The sequence below is a fragment of the Rousettus aegyptiacus genome, unplaced genomic scaffold, assembly GCF_014176215.1.
Source record: "Rousettus aegyptiacus isolate mRouAeg1 unplaced genomic scaffold, mRouAeg1.p scaffold_m13_p_5, whole genome shotgun sequence".
In the NCBI taxonomy this organism is placed as follows: domain Eukaryota; kingdom Metazoa; phylum Chordata; class Mammalia; order Chiroptera; family Pteropodidae; genus Rousettus; species Rousettus aegyptiacus.
Window position 1 is genome coordinate 19,036,048 of NW_023416308.1, and position 14,228 is coordinate 19,050,275.

A 14,228-nucleotide genomic window follows, 5' to 3' on the forward strand; every position below is an offset into this window, starting at 1 on the left:
TATACACATCAACTACTGTGATTTCTTTTTAAATTCGAATAATAGAGACAATTTATAAGTAAACAGTGATTATGACTTACTGATTCTCAATACGGATAAGAACCCTGACACTCGAGAGGGGAAATGATCATCCTCATTTTATGAAGGAGGAAGCTGAGGCTCAGAGAAACCAACTCACTTGTTCAAGGTCACACAGCTGGGACGTAGTAGATCCAGGATTGCAAACCCTGAGAATCTATCTCCAGCACTCATGCTTCTAATCACCATGCGATATAAAGACTCTATAACCTAAGAACTTAAAATAACAAGGAAAAATATACTCCCTTACCTTCTCCCCTCCCCTCCTGGTTCTTTCTTGGCATTCTTTCGTGAATAAGCGCATTGCTTTCTTTTCTCTCTGACGAGCGGGCACAGGGCGCCCACGGGAGGGCAGGGAAGTGAGAATAGCCAGAAAATCTGTTTATCTCATGAGTCCTTACCAATCTTGTCACTAAAAACAATTCTCAGCTCTTACCTGTCCTGTGCCCTTCCCATGAAAGAAGCCAGAAGAAGCAGGAGACCTGAAACGGGGGTGGCTGAAGAAGCTGGTGTTGCCACAGGAGGGAGCAGGGGGCACCTTTTCAAGGTCAAAGGACAGTTAGTATTAAAGCCTGGACATGAGCACAGGCCATTGATGGCCAGTCCAGGTTTTTTTGTTTTGTTTTGTTTTGTTTTGTTTTTTGGCTATCCCTGTCTGGTTAGCTCACGTTTAGTCTCTAACATCACGAGTGCCTGGTTCTTAATGCTGCTATCACTGTTCATACCTACATGCCTCTTCTCGTGGACTTCACCGTCAGCCTCCACAAAACAACAGGGCCAGCCCTTGCCATTGTCCCAAAGCCCTGCCCAGAAAACCTGGCACAAGCCTGGGCCCCACCCCTGGGGAACAGCGATGGTACAACTGTGAGCAATGGACCCCGAGTCTGGACATCTGCATTTTCTACCTCCGAGAGATGCCATTAAGCTGAGTCTTCCCAGCTCTGAAATCCTCAGTTAACTCACCTGCAAGCCGAGCAGGGTGACAGCACCTGCATCATTTGGTAGGTCGGAAAAGTCTCTGAGACAACCCAGGTGAATACGCCAAAACTAAGTGGGCTCATGAGATACACTTGGTTCCAGGGTTTTCCCCTCTGCAGCTTCAGGACTCACAGAGCCCTGGAGATTTTCTGTTATTTTCACCCTGTCAGGCTCCTCTGTCTCCAGAGAACTCACTCCCCAAGTCTGCATCTATTAAAATATGCTTTTCCACCAGAAAACTCCCCAGACATCAGAGGAATCCCCTATAGGTAGAATTTGGAAGCTGTTAAATGCCCCCAGAGAATCCTGAGCTGCTGGGACCGCTCGTGAAGTGCAGAGCACAGGCAGGACCTCAGAGAGCCCCAACACATCGGTTCCTCAGCAACCCTCCACAGCTGTCCAGCCCAACCCCCTTCCCATTGGACAATGGGGAAACTGAGGCTTGGAGTGGGGGAGTGACTTGCTCAAAGCCACAGCGTCAGCTCTTGGAGAGCTGGGATTCTGTTTTCTATGCCTGACACTTATCACCTGGTCACAGATGCTGGCAGCAGTGGGTGGCCCAGAGCAAATCCATCCTCAGGGCTACAGATGACTCCAAGGAAACAAGCATTTCAAGAATCTCCTCCTGGGGTCCCCTTGTCAGACTGTAGTAGATGGAGTAAGGAGGGCAAGCTTTGTCTATGATTTGCTGCTAGCTTGCTGTGTGGATCCAGATGAGTCATTTTTCCTCTCTAAATCTTAGTTACTTCATCTATAATGGATCATATAGAGTCACGACGTAATCAGGAGGATGAAGCATCACCTTCATCATCATCACCTTTTCTACTTCTCCTCCCTCCCCTCCTCCTTCTCCTACTTTTTCTTCAAAGCTCTTGTTTATTAACATTTGCACCATACTCAAACTTACTTCAAAAAAGTTTATTAGAAGCTTAAAAGAAAGGTTCTGTTACTCTATTTTCCAGGTGATGAAACTCGGGGTTGGAAAGATTTATTTACTTGTTCTGAGTCACCATAAGATCCCTAGAGAGGCAACCAGCATTTGGACCTGGGCAGTCAGAGAGCGGAGCCTGCAACCTTAACCTCTGCCTAATCTTCCTCCCACATGGGAAGAAATTGCCATTTACAAGACCCTGCAAGGTTGGAGCTGACTCTTCCCATTGATATCCTTATTGGTTTCACAATCCAGAGAAGTCACATTTGAATCCAAGGAGACAGGATTTATACAGCATTCTAGGAGGGCCTACTTTAATTCTGCCTGCCTTTCTCTCTCTGGGACCAAGGACAGCAGGTGGATTTTCTGAGGACCAATCAGATGTGAAATGGGTCATGGAACAAACGAGGAAGGGAAATTTAATATGTCAGGCTCCTCTGTGGTTGGGGGTCATCCATGCAGGAAGTGAGTTGAGTTTACAGATTTCCCATGGGGCTGAGAGTGTCAGCCAGCCTGGTGATGGGAGGCCCTAGGCAGGGGTGTTGAGGAGGCATTGCTAATCCTTTGTACTAGTATGGAGTCCCTTCCAGGTTTTCTCACCATCCGAAGTGCCTGATTCACAGGCTGTGTGACCTGTGGCAGAATGCTTCCCTCTCTGGGCCCCAATGTCTCTATCAGTGTAACAAATACATTGAAGCCAAGAAAGAATCATGCTAACTTTCTTCATGAACTCCTATATCCACAAAGATCTTACACTGGTCAGAGCCTAATGGCACTATGTGCAAGTTAGAAGTACTTTTTTTTTTGGGGGGGGGGGAGGGTTCTAGAGAATGTCAGTGCCCAGACATTGCATCAAACCAAATGAATAAAAATACGTAGAGATTGGGCTCAGGTATCAATATTCTTTAAGACTCCCCGAGTGGCTCTAACTTGAAATTGGCCCTTGCCACCCTTTGAGCGATGTCTCTGGGTGACAGGTGTAAGTAGCCCTATTTGAATGATAAGAAACTGAGGCACAGACAGGGAAATGATCTGCCAAGGTCACAGGGTCAGTTAGTGGCAGAGTCCAGGATAATAAAGGGTAAAGACCCAGGAATCTCTGTCCAGAGTGCTGAAATGGAAGGTCTCTGGACTCCGGCCTGAGGCTGGTGTATGTGCTCCTGGGCTCCTGCTCTCACCTTCAGAGATTGCTTTTCCCACAAAAGACATTGTTTCTTTGTTTATTTCCCTTCTACCTTTCTCCCTCCCCCTCATGCTCTCTTTCTTTCTCTTTCTCTTCTCTCTATCCACCTCTCCCTTGATTTATCTATCTCTGCATCTCTCTTGTTCCTTCTGTCTTTCTACATTTCCCTCCTTTCTTTCTGTATCTCTCCATTTAGCAATTCCTCCTCCTCTCTCTTCCATTCTCCTTGCCTCAGTCTCCATCTTCCCAGCTGCTCCCCCAGGATCCATATGTGTGTCTCTTTCCCCCTATCTCTCTGGATGCTCCCGCCCCCAAGGGCTAACACTGACCTCCAGCCCAAGTGTTCCTTTCCTTTCCTCACCCAGCCCTAAGTATATATCCAATTTCTCCCTATGACCCTATATGAGAATTCAGAACCTGAGATGTATTTTCCTTTCAACCGTCCACTGTAGAGAGACCTTAAATCTCCACTGCTGGGAAAGGTGGCTTTCCATAACCTAGAGGGCCAATGGTTCTACAGCATCTCCTCCCAAATTAGAACACATTTCTTCCATAAAAATGATTCAGGCTGAGCACCTACTGTGTGCTATATTCTGGGGACACAGTATTCTACTTCATTCTTATCCTTGAGGCAATTGTTATCTGCTCTGCTTCCCCACAACCTCCTACAACCCTGTACTAATGGGTTAGTGTGTTACCTTAGAGGAGCATATAGTTCAGCCTGAAAGTTCAGAGTTGGTCCAAGTGGGTTCCAATCCTAGCACTTTAGTCTGTTTCTACTTGTTTTCTCTGGAACTATTTCATTATGTAAAAAAAAAAAAAAAAGGATAATTGCTAAACAAATGGTGACAAAGTATTGTTGTAGTAGTAGTTTCAGAATTCATATCTATATTAACAATGGCCTTTATAGGTAATTCTTAAGCCCAAGGAATGGCCTAATTAATGATGGAATTTCAAGCACATTTTCAAGAAGAGGGAATGGTATGTTTTTTGAGAGAAAGTCTGAGAATGATGGCTGATCCAGGAGAGGAAGATTTTAGTAGGGACAGCCTGTCAATCCAGCCTGTCAATATGGCCTGAGATAAGTATTTGTCCTTCCCCTTAGGGAGACCAAAAGGGAACTTACCTACCCACCCTCAAACACCGAAGGCACCACCTCCCCAAAGTTATAAGCTATTTCAGTTCTTCTCAAATGCATGACTAATAAATGCTTCATCGAAGGCAATATTCAATCGTGGCATGGAATTAAAGGAGCGGATTCATGCTCCATATAGCATGCCAGCTGCTCTTACAAGCAGGAAATCAATAGTCTAGCAATAGATGTTTCATAATTAAAAGAAGGAGATGAAGAAGAGAGAAAGAAGGAAAAGCAAGGACCCTGGCAGGAGGTCTTGCATTTTTCTTAGCTTTTTGGTTCCCAAGGCTTTAAGGGATTTTTCCAGAACAATAAGTCCTGGTTGGATCTCTCCCAAAAGGCTGGCTGGAAAGGCACTTCAGTAAAGTCACAGGTTCCATCCTCCTGACTTGAGGCTGGTTGAGGATAAATGCTGCCATTTTTAGACATGCTAAAGTGCCTTTTAAGATCCCTTTGGTGCCTTTCTGCATAATCCAAAGCTGGCTAGAATGGACCTCAGTTGCTATTCTCTTCCCAGCAGCCACCTCTCCATCTTTAAGTGAAACATCCAGATTGTCCTCTGGGAAGATCTTCACCTCAGGGGTACTTGGCTCAGTATGGAATGAATTCGATCTTCACAATCCTGAGGTGGTCACATGGATCAGATCTGGCCAATAAGAGCATCCCGTTCATTCTCATATATAACAATTGGCTGAGGGATATATATGTGACCCAACTGAAGCCAATCAGGGTTAATTCCGGGACTTTCACTGGAGCTGCTCCTCCCTTATATGGAGTTGCTAAGCTTGGAGGACTGAAACCTGAAGCTGCTGAGGATCATCTTGTCATCATGGAGAAAATGCCTTTCTTAAGAATGAAGCTGGCACACCAGTAAAAAAGCCAACAGAAGGAGAGGGCAGGGGGGTAGGGGATGGAGAGAGAGAGAGAGAGAGAGAGAGAGAGTAAAACCAAGTCCTAGTGTAATTGTTGGACCTCTGAATTTAGCAATGCATGAATCCAGGTTACAATTTTAGTTATGAGAACCTCTTTTAAATTCTCTTTTTGCCTAAACTATTTTGAATGGGTTTTTCATCTCTTATAAATTAAAGAATCCTGATAAATTTATTAATTTTTCTAGGGACACCCATCCCATAAATGAGCTGCTTCATGTAAAAGAAAAGGCACAAGTGTAATTCAATCCTAAGTCAAACTAACTACTAGCTGTGTGATCTTGGGAAAATTGCCTAAGCTTTTTGAAACTCAATTCTTTCATCTGTGAAATGGGTTTGGTGCTGCCCTCAAAGGGTTGTTTCAAGGAGTAAATAAGATAGGGTCTAGTTCTTAGGGAGCATGAACTACAACCCATTCCTTTTTCTCACCTTGGAGTCTCACTCAGCTATGAGAGAAAAATAAAACTATCTTTGCAAAGACCCATCATTACCGTCACCATCATCTGCAGTGACAAACTGGATCTGTTAGAATGCTCTGGTGTATAAAAAGAATAAGTGTGGCAGCACCCCCTGGACCAGAAATTTATAAAGGTAACAGGTTTTCTTCAAGTACAGAATTATCAGACGATAATAATGATGTCTTGAAGATAAAATACCATTTGTTGCTCATCCAAATGGCAACATTCTTTTTAGGGGTATTATCTTAAGCTATTTTCAAAATTATTTAAAGAAACAGGTTCAGAGAGGTACAGGATCTGCCCTAAGGTCACACAGCTGGCAAGCCTGAGTCCAGAGTCTGGATCTCTAAGCATTGAGCCATGCCAGTTCCTGGTAATGATGCCTGAGTCTTGGATGCTAACCAAATATCAGGGACTAAGCAAGCCTCTCTATGCATCTTCCCGTTGAATCCTCTTACTGTCCTTTTGAGAAAGTCTTGGGGCCCATTTAACTGGTGAAAACAGCAATGCTAGGCACCAAGAGCACCTGGAGATCTCACAGCTCAATTTGGTGTAGACTGTAAATTTTATGTAATATTTATGTAATTCAAAATAAAAAATAACATTTTTTAAAAAACCATATATGTACATGTCCTTTGACCCATTGCTAGGAAGGAGCCCTGCTCTTTTTCAGGTTTCTTCCTGCAGCTCTCCTCCATGCTCCAGGCCCTGAGAGCCTCCCCCCCACCTCAGCTACAGAGCTTTTGTTCATTCATCCCCTCATCTGGAAAGGCCCTTTGTTTCCACATTCCTAAGTGAGATACTAATCAGCCTCATGGCAACACTTCTCATCTCCTCATAATGAATTCTCCAGGGGCAGGCACCTACGTACCCAGCACCCAGGGCCAGCCTGACACAGAAGAGGTATGCAGTAAACATGTGTTGGATGTTCAATGGTGTGACTGATGGGAATTATGACCAAAGTCAGTCCCTAACCTTGAGTTCTTTCCTTCATCATCTTCCCCTGACCTCTATGAATTCATGTGAAATGAGGGATTTTTCTGGCATCTCTTTTTTTCCCAGATGCTATACTGGACATTTCATTTAGATATGTCTTCTTGTAATCTTTAGGTTTGTCCTTTTAGCATCCCATTTTGCATGTAAGAAAACTGAGGTTATGAGAGAGTGAATTTGACTTGGTCAATGTTTTTGGCTGCTCCTTGCTGGATTTCGTGTCCAAATCTAGGAGGGAAGGAAAGTGAAATGGACCAGCCAGCACACCCAGCCCCAAAGCATTTATACTTAGTGCTGTGGTGGAGTTCTTACAGCTGATCTATAATGTGTCATTCAGGCTACTCCAATAAACAAGGACTGGCCGCTGGCAAATTGACCCATGGATGACTCCTCATTCACCATTGAAAGGGATGTTTGTTTGTTAAGAAGGCTGTGGGTTGTCCCGAGAGCTGTCACCCTGTGACAATATTGACAGAGCCTGTGGCCCCACCTCATAAAACCCCAGTGTACACACGTGGGAAAGCAAGCCCATCCTCTCTCACTGGGAGAATAAGTGTAAGGAATTAAGGAGACTCTGATTAAACAAACAGATGTTTTTAGTCGGCAATAGAAGTGTCAACATGATCCTAATTAATGAATGTGTTAATGGCTGTTCTCTGTTTGAAGACAATAGTCACTGCCTTCTAGATGTATCCACAGTGACTCACAGGGCACACACATAGATGCATGCACAGAGCCTGCATGGGGCAGGCACGCAAACTGATATGCCCACAGGCAGTGCCAGGGAGCATAACTTGTGCTCACAGAAGGGACACACAATGGCATAGAGTCACATACAAGAAATGTGCACTGATCCTGCAGGGAATATGCAGGACACATGGGATACAACATGTCAAAGCACACATATGAGCCCACAGTCACAGAGCACATGCACCATACACATACGATGTGCACACAGCAACACATCACAGCACACTGCACATGCATTTAACAAATACAATATTAACACCATCCACACCATCCCAAGAGCACACAATGCATACAGAGCACCCATACGATCCACACAACACCCACGCAAAACACACATCACACATAAAATGCCCACAGGACACACACACATTATTCACACAACATACATACAAAGCACACATAATATACATGCATGCAACACACATTCAATACATGATACACCTACTTAACATTCATGCATCATGTAGATAGCACACCATAACACACACACACACACACACACACACACACACACACACACACGACGCATGCAATCCCAGAATAGAGCTCATGATTCACAGAGTGCTAGCCTGATACACTTAGCACACACACTCACCCATGCATTTAGTATCAATAGTAATAATACTCACTGTCTGTTCCCACCATGTACAAGACTTTATACTAAGACATAAAAACAAAAATACAGAAATGAAGAAAATGGAATCTTTTTCTTCCAGGGTATCTTAGATCTAAAGGGAAGCCTGAGTACTACCCTGTAAAATATATCAAGAGACTTTCTCAACACAATTTATGTGTTTGTGCTTACATATGTTCATGTGTTTAAACAAAATAACACATGAGAAATGGCTTGCTATGCAGAAAAAATGCTAGACGATATTGAGTTGTGCTATAACCATCTAGTGGAACATGGGCATTCTTCGCTTATAGGAAATACTATAGGTTTGGGGTTGGGTATGTCTTTGGAGTAGGTTCAAAACAGGGTATGGTATTTTCTTTGTTGCATTTAAACAGTATGAACCAGGGGTGATATCTATAAAGGAATTATTAATCGTGCATGCAGTGGCTGTCCAGTCGTTATTAAGGGTGTTATTCATGATCCCTGCTGCAAAGCAAAGCATATAAATAGGGCCAAATCTGGGAGAATTTATGATTTTGAATGGCAGAGCACTGCGAGAAACTACTAAGAAGGATCCTTCGCTTATCCTATTCCACTTATACTAAACTAAATAATCCTGATCATGACACAGCAAAAGTACAGGGAAAAATCTGTCCCAGGTACAATATATCCATTCGGACTTAAGGGACCTGGTATTAAATTTAGGAAAAATGTTTCAAAGACAAGTCCTGGTGGCGGAAACATACAAACCGATCCGACCCCTTACACAATATACCAGCTGAAGGGAAAAGGCGAACTCTAGAAGACGCCCTAAGTAACAGATACAAGGTGTGCCACACTTTGCACCTTCCCGTTTCGGTCACTAATGACCCGATAACTTTAATACCCGTGATAGAAAGATCATCCCTAAAGGAGATAGCACCAATACTCCTACAAACCATACACAACCTACAGGAAGATACAGATAAAGGAAAGAATCTAGCCAGAAAGGTTGTACAAAAATATTCGGCACACACAACCAGCCATTGTAAAAAAAAAAAAATTAAGAAAGAGGATGGCACAGACGCTGAAGAAACGGTAGAATTCACCTCTTATAATAGAAAGGAACTTATAGAACTAAGACAAATGTTGGTTAAAGGAGACATATCAGATAAAGAATGGTTACTATCATTATATGAGAAGAAAGGCCACACCACCATGCTAAGTGGCAATGAAATAGCCCAAGTAGCAGACGCTGTTGAATTGCCAAAATTAAGAAATACCTTACGAACAAATAATTATATTATGTTTGCCACTTGGATTACTATAACACCTTTTTAATGAAGATGCCAAGGAAAAAAAACATTTTTTAACTCCCAGTGCATTTATCTTTAGTCATGGTATTTTTATTTATCTCGAAGACTCTGGGAAATGTGTAACTGAACATGTTTCCCATTTTACCTTGCCTGCTAGGAAGCTCAGAACTAAATTTTTTAATCATATAGAGTAGGAGTGTTGGTTTTCATAGTACAAACTTCTTCATGTAATATCTGGTGCAATTTGATGTTCTTACATTCATTTTTTCTTTCATCCTATTTTTAAAACATTTTTAAATGACTAAGTTCTTTCTGAAATAATATGGGGATAGAAAGGAAGATAGATTTTAGTTAGATTCACTAGGCAAGTTCATCTTCTGTAACAAAGAACTTCCATTTCTCAATGGCTCAGCACAACAAAGGTTTATTTCTTGCTCATGACACAGTCCACCACGGGTTGGCCAGAGACGAGTCCTTGTTCCACACAGTCATTCAGGCACCCGGAGTTCCTTCCATCCAGTGTCATTTAAGGCATAAAGGGAAAAAGTAGAATCATATCCTATGGGTGTATCTATATCTTTATCCTGGCACACAGTAGGACTCAGAACTGATACACACTATGACTCAAGGTCATAACTAGAGAAGGAAGAGGTGGCCTTTAACGGGCAAGAAAGAGGAGACATCAGGTAGAAGTCAGCCTTTAAGCTGGGCACTGAGGACGAACCAATTATGGGTTTGCAGAAAGGGTGCAGAGACAGACTTATCTGGACAAATTAACAGAGGTGAGAAATGGTGAGAAGTTTGTGGAGACTCATGAAAGTCTCCTTCTCCCCAAGAGTGGGATGCAAAATGGTAATGGTGGAAAGAAAGGCAGATTCTGACCCAAGAGAGACTTGAGCATCAGACACAACAATGATCTTATGCCACAATCTTTTAATTACTCAACATTTACTGGGTGCTTAAAATCACCCTGAGTGCTTCCTTGCAATTATCTTATCAATTTTCATAGTTACATTATATGGCTAAGGACTACTGTGCTACGCATTAAACATCAAGGCTCAGAGAGGTTACGTGAATTACCAAGTTCACACAGACAGAAAATGGCAATATCAGAGGTTGAAATGATGTACTCTCTTAATGGCTATCCTCTGGGGCCTCCAAAATAAGAACTCTCCCCTCTGTGTGGTCATTAGCATGGCAGGCTCAGCTAGATGGGAATATCAGAGGGCAGCCTGACTACTCTTACCAGCACAGGTATCAGGGTCAGTCAGCCACAACTGAGTAGCTCAATCCCCAGCCCTGTGTGATGCACTTAACCTTGAAGCCTCATTTTCCCCACCTGTAAAATGGGGCTAATAATGTTTCCATTTCAGAGTTGTTGGAAAAAGTCCACAATACGCAACATGTATGTCATTTAGCCCAGTGTCTAACACATAGTAGGGACTACATAAACAAAAGCAATTATTATTATTATTAATAATTTTAAAGAGATGGAGGAGTCAGGGAATAGACTGCTATATCAGCCAGGAGACAAGTAATTTGGGAATGCTCTAACATTGACTATAGAGAGGGACAGCTGTGAGGGAGATTAAGGAACTTCACACAGAATATATGTACGTCTGGTACGTATGGCACTTTGGCAAAGACAGAATCGGGACGGATGCATTCCTCCCCAGAAAGATGTGAACGGCATTTGGCATCCCTTGTCTTTCAAGCCAGGAGCAGTCCTGTGTGTGTGTCTGTGTGTTTTATGCAAATGTGGGCGTGTGTGTATGTAAATTTTACACATGGCTCGGAGACACAGGGGCGGGTAGAGAACAAAGAGAGGTGCATTCTCTCCCATGGAAGAAACCAGATTGCCGGGCATCCTCGGGTCTGGAGTGTGGATGTGAGTCCTTGTCCTCTCTTCTCCTACTTTGGGCCAGAAGCACGTGGCCTCAGTGGCCTTGTCTATAAAATGGATCTGAGATCGCTTTTCCTACCTTGACATTAGGGCCAGACTATATCTATTTCCGAGGTCTCCTGTGGCTCTAAGATTCCAGGCCAGTGACAGGGAAGAATGTGTTCAAACAGAAGAGGAAGAACAGCTCTAAAATTCTGAGAAGGGACCGTGGCTCCTCAAAGTCAGGGAAAGTAGGAAAAAGAGGGGAGATGTCAGCAAAAGATATTCAATTTCTCAAGGACAATTAGAGAAGTGAAAAACAAACTCTCAGAAATGTTCAGGAAATCCGATGATGGAAAATGCCCTTTTCTTCTTGGATCATGAAAAAGCATCCCCTGCCACCATGTCCCTCTCTAAGGTCTCCTGGCCAAGTCTCTTTTGTTTCCAGTGGCCTTGCCACTTTATTAGTCATTTGCATTGAAAGTGATCAGCGAAGGACGATTGGAGAGGAACCAGAGACAGCACCCCCCCCCCACCCAAGACTCTCCCATTGAGAGAGGAGCCCCTGTTTGGAACCCTTTCATAGTTCCAAAACAAATGACCAGCATTAAAACTCAGGGAAACTAATCTGGAAGCTGAACAAAGAAGTGAAAAAATCCTAGACTCCAGCATCAGCCTGGTGTGAGTGGCTAGTCCTGGGTTCAGCCTGTGCATGTTGTATATCCTTGGACAGGAGATTTTATCTCAGGGGGCCTCAATGTCTCCACCTGTGAAATGGGGAGGATGAAAGAGCCTACCTCCAGGACGGATGTGAGGGTCCACAGCCATAACTCTTGTCAAGTACTTACATCACTGTCTGGCATAGAGCAAGAGTTCTGTAAGCGTCATTCACTGCTCCTTTTGTGTTGGGGCGGGGGGATACGATCTTAGCCAATCTTCTTTGACCATTCCCTTGTGTTTTCAGAAAGTTCTTCCTTCCGTTAGCCAAACATACCCAAACATTTTATTTGTCTCCAGCTGCCTCTCCACTTACGTATTGATTTAGAAAATCAAAATAAAATGTGGGAAGCTGTAAGCTGTGACACTATTTTTTTCCTCTTGGTACACTGATTATGTGTAAGCAGCAAATTGCAAATTATTTCCTCTTTATTTGTCAACTCCTCAAGCCACCTCAGGGTCCCTCGGAATGAGTAATTGGCTCTGGGACATTGTTTGACAATTGGCTTTATGTAGATATTCATCTCCAGGGAATCCTTTCCAGATAGCAAGTACTCCAGGAGAACGGGTATGGGTGGGGGAGGTCAGACCTACACAATCTGGGGGTTTTCTCCCCCTTCATGGGATCTCCTCTAGGGACAGGGATGGCATGGCAGAATATAAGAGCACAGTCACATGATCCGAAGAGAGCCTGGTTGAAAAAGCCCAACTGAATTGATCCATGAGTGCCATTTGCCATCTCGGCATTTCCCTGGATTACTGTTACACAGGGCACAGAATATCTCCAACCAGGACCCCACAAACCTCGAACTCCCAGATTCTATCCTTGGAATTTGTGAAGTCCGACAGCCCTTTAGGGGACGAGATGGTAAGGACAGCTGCAAACCCCTATCTCTTCTAGCCTTGGAGTTGTGCAACCTTGGGTTCAGATTTTGGTTCTGCCACTGAAAGAGCTGCAGCATGCTGGGCAAGAAATCTAACGTCTCTGTGCCTCTGTTTCTTCATCTTTAAAATGGGTATAGTAATAAAGCTGCCCAGGGGTCTGTGGGAGAATTAGATCGTATGTGCAAAGAGGGTGGCAACTTGCACAGAGCACCTTTGTAAGAATTAAGAAAAACCAGCCATTATAGGCAGAGCGATTAGAGAAAGGTACCCTCTTCCTCCAGGTAGATGCAACCTTACCTCCAGGTCTGGTAAGCAGCTTAAAGACTAGGTTCAGCTCTCACTCGCCCCTTTGGCTGCAAGCTCTTCTTCAGTGCACACCCTGCACAGCTGTACTTGGCAGCCCTGCAAATAAAGCACTCAGCATGCACCAGGCTCAAGGGAAGTACTCAATACCGGTCAGAGGCTATGGTCATTGTTATCATATCTTATCATTTGAATGATCTGATGCCTAAGATCCACGAAGAGGTAAGCACTTTGAAACTTTGTTATCTCTGTCACATGGGGTGAACCAAAGTTCAAATTCCATTTCCACCATCACCCGGCCACGTGTCCTTAAAGAAGTTGCTTATCCATCTGAACCTCAGAGTCCTCATCTGTAACATAGAAACAATACTTTCCACCTGGTGATGAGGTTTTGGTAGATAATAACTACCTAAAGTACGTGCACAGTTCCTGGCACATGGTAGGTGCTCAGTAAATATTAGTGTGAGAACTCCCCACAGCTCTTTCCCTTTAGCATACTGTGTCCAGGGCATGAAAAAAAAAAAAAGATATATCAAATTATTTTAGTGAAGGTGCTCAGATTTTGAGGTATAACCTATTTGAAAGCAAAAGGCGTTAACTTTGGAATCCAAAGACTGGGGGTGACCCACTCCTCAAGTTTCCCAACCCTGACTCATCTTGTGAGTTTTGAGAAGCCACAGGATCTCTGAGACTTAGTTTCTTTTTCTGTGAAAGCAGGGGCAGAGGAAATGAGAGTTATTGCATATTTTGTATATAGCAATGGTACCCCTGATTTCTAACAAGACCATGCATGAGTGCAGCGTACTAGAAAGGTAAAAACAGAGATGCTCTGAATAAGGTGGGGTACAGGGAAGGGGTGCCAACTCCCCACCTTCTCAACCCACAGCACCTTCTGATGCTATTCAAAAGAAGCCCAAAGCACTGGGAAGGCAACGTGGCAGCCATTGGGCTCAGAATCCTTCCTGCTGAAATATTCCAAGACTCTGTGTTTTGACACCCACTGCCTTGCCACTCAATTCATCCTGCCCCAGAGTGTGTGTGTGTGTGTGTGTGTGTGTGTGTGTGTGTGTGGTGTGTGTGTGCACGTGCGCGCAC